This window comes from Lycium ferocissimum, chromosome 7 (assembly GCF_029784015.1).
Source record: "Lycium ferocissimum isolate CSIRO_LF1 chromosome 7, AGI_CSIRO_Lferr_CH_V1, whole genome shotgun sequence".
Classification (NCBI taxonomy): Eukaryota; Viridiplantae; Streptophyta; class Magnoliopsida; order Solanales; family Solanaceae; genus Lycium; species Lycium ferocissimum.
This window is the reverse complement of record NC_081348.1, coordinates 591,626-595,455: the sequence shown is the minus strand read 5'-3', so window position 1 is coordinate 595,455 and position 3,830 is coordinate 591,626.

Sequence of the window (3,830 nt, the reverse complement as noted above, 5' to 3'; positions counted from 1 at the left end):
TCGTCCTTTGAATCACAATGTCTGAGAAGTGCACAATACAAACCGAAACCATGACTTACTCCTTCCAAAAGAGGATCCTAGTTCTTCCGTAAAAAACTCTAAGCTATTTCTTTGAAACTTATCTTTCTCGTAGCCAACTTAGGTCGGTCTTAAGTCTTCTTAACTCTTCAACTCACTTACCTAGGAACATACCATCGAGTACCGCGTAGAGCAAGATTTGCCAACATCCAATGATCAGAACGGAACCTTATCACAATCTTAGAATCTCTTTGAAGCACCACCATTATCATTACAACCCATTGTACTAACCGAAAGGCTGACTCTGGTGAGACACCACAAGGACTACTAATAACAAACCTCAAAAGTTAGGCGTTCCTTATCACATCCATTAAACTGATTTACTTGGAACCCATAAGTTCCCTTGGAGTTACAAACTCGATCTAGCCATTTCCATTCAAACCATAATGACCCAAAATGAGCGCACCATTTCAAAATATATCAGTAATCACACAAACTGATCCCAAGATCCGAAACCCATCACTCTTACTGCGCATAGCAAACCATAAGTTACCGCTCTCGGCTCTAAAAGCTTAAACTTATCCAAGTTGTTCTCAAGGTACCGAATAACTAAATCTTGCTAATGCAACCTCAAATTCCTTAACATTACCCAATACACATACCTGGTAACACTCCGATTTTTTGACACTAAGGACATATGTACTCATAAATCAATCTTTTAACTATCACTTTCCATTGTAATACCTCAATAACCCATAATACTTTCGAAAGCATCCAAAACCTCATAATCCCTTACGCTAACAAGCATAATCACTTCGGACCCATAATATCCGAAGTCTTTCCGTCAATGTTGTTCATAACATGAAACACTTAGCACAACACAATCCCATCTCGGAAACACTGATAGCCATAACAGACTAAGAATTTCTGCAAATCCTTTCTCTAATACACACATTAACTCATTCACTGCAAAGTACTGCGAAACTATCCAAAGGGGTACCACACAAGCCACTTCCGATAAATCCAACATGTCGGTTATCTGAAATCTCACTTCTCACTCAGCCACTGGTCACAACTTCTTATTACTTACCCATTCTGTAAACTTACTTCCTCAAATCACACAACAATCACAAGCTCGTCTATTCCATACTAGACAACAATACCACCATTCAAATAGATTCAAGTACTCCCAAGGGCATACCTAATTCTTGCTACCCTCGACTAACACTAACCAATTCTCGAAGACGCTAAATCAATTACCACAAATCATAAGTTTTGCACACTACCGAACCAACCTTGGGGATAGAATCACATCACACCCTTTACACATTAGAGTTACCTTTCAACGCATCGAAGTCTAAACCGACTATACTCTAAATCCAACGAAGCACATACTTGGTCTACAATGACCCAATTTTCTCTACCGAGGTTCCCTTATTCCATTCCTTATTTTGTATTCCAAAATGATCCATATGTGTCACGACCTAACCGGAGGGCCATGACAGGTACGCGGTGCTAACCCACCCGACACCTCTTATTGTACATTCACGTTTATATCTAGGTGAGCCACATGGCTTAATCATACTTTCTATCCATCATTCATGCTAATCTCATTGGGCAACAATACATTTATATCATCATCAACACAATGCCTATATCCATGTACACTAGCCGACGAGGCTATCAAGATAATATATAAAATATAAGCCGACGGCTAAAGACATCTAATTATACACCACCGTTCATCACGAGCCTTAAGAAGAGTAGTATCATATAGGCGGAACAGGACCCCGCCGTGCCCATGTATGCACACAAAAGAATAATACCAAAAGTTGTAGCTCTTGATGAAATGGAGCTCCTCTATGTAGTCCTTGAATAAGAAGCTATGGGTCAAGCATGTCTCCTCGACCACCATGCACATGACGTCGTCCACAAACAAAAGGACGTCGATGCGAATAATGTGCGAGTATGTAAACCATAATTAACATCATAATAGGAGCATAAGAGACAGCATGAGAAACAACATAAGATGGGAGAATCGGGAGATAGTAGAGCCGTCATCACAATTACTTACTTGCCTTTCATAGGGACCTTCCATTTCTAATGCGTGCTTGTGTACATACACGTATACATATACATATATCCATATCCGTATTCGTATTCGTATCCGTATTCATATACATTTTCATATCCATATTCATAACCATATTTCATAACTATATTCATAACCATAGCATACCCGACCATGAAGGTTTGGTGATTCACGTACCCAGCCATGATAGTGCTCAGTGCAATACATACCTGGCCCTACCAAGGCTCAGTGTTAACTGTACCCATCTGCAGTGGTGTGTTCGCAATAAATATCATACTCGGCCATATAAGCTCGGTGTTACATAATAGTCATACATAGACACATATACATACGAACTCATAAGTATCATTAATGTCATTACCATCATTGTTTTCATTACGTCTATCTTGGGAGGATCAACTATCATGTAAGGGAGGCAATACCATCGTGAACATATCGAAAGTCATAAGCTTTGGAAATCTTAGAGATAGAGTCATTTAGAAGACACTATGGAATTCATGAAAGGATACATATAGCAAAGGAGCATGCCTTAGTGAAAGAAGGGTTAGCCTTACATACCTCTTCGACTTCTTAACTATCTAGCATTCACCGTCGAAGCTCAAATAATCTATATTTAGAAGAATTCATACCATGGTTAAACCTTAGTGATACTATTAAACTCAAACTAGGATCATTCATGATCTAACAAAAATTGGGCAAAAGATTTCCCCTATTTCGTCAACTTCCACCATTTTACAAAACAACTCCCAACAACCACAATAACATCCATAACACACTCATAATATCATAATCAAGTAATCACACTACATTAGCCTTCCAATTTCATCCTTATGTTCAACTTATGCTAGCAAATTCATACCCATTTTAGCACATTTTCATATAATGCTTCTTCATCACCACTATTACCATTATATCCGTATCATACTAAGAATCATGACTCATTTTCGTTTACCACTCATAAACATCACAAAAGCTACATTTAGACTACATTTTCTACTTTCTTCTTCTACCCAAGTTTTGCTACAACCAAACATTCTCATTAACATGAAATAAGCATGGAAACTAACCTTTATATCTAATAGAAACAAGCTTTGGGCATTTTCAACTTTGTCAAAAACCCTAGCCACAATGCACAAGCTGTCAACATTTGTCAAAAAACCTTGTAAAGAATAAGGCCAAGTTTGGATTTTCTTAGTATCCCACTGAATGTGGAAACAATGGAGAAGGCCTAAGGGCAAAATTGGAATTTTGGAAATTTATTTCGGGAATTGCAAAATTTCTTGAAAAAAAAAAGGAGAAAAATGAGGCTACCAACTTGGCCCAAGCCCTTGAAGTGGTCATGTGATTTACATGTGAGCAACTAAATATTATAAGTGAGTGAGGGTTCAAGAAAATTCAAGAAACAAGGAACAAAACAAAAAAAAATTTGAAGAACTCAAAAAACAGCCGATGAGAAAAGGAAAAAATAATTGTCCTATTTAATCTATTTTCTTGCTATAAGCCTCTCTCTTTGGTGTAGTTGGTTTGGAAGAAAGAGCCCTTATTCAAATACAAGTGTTCTAGTGAAGAAGTTTGAAGAGAAAGGTAAGGTTTTGGATGCTTTAGAGAGACAAGTTGAAAGCAAGAAATATGAAAGTGGGAAAAATGAAATGTGTGTTCTAGTGTGTAGTGTGATTATGTTGAATTCTATGTGGTATTATAGTTGTGGATATTGTGAACT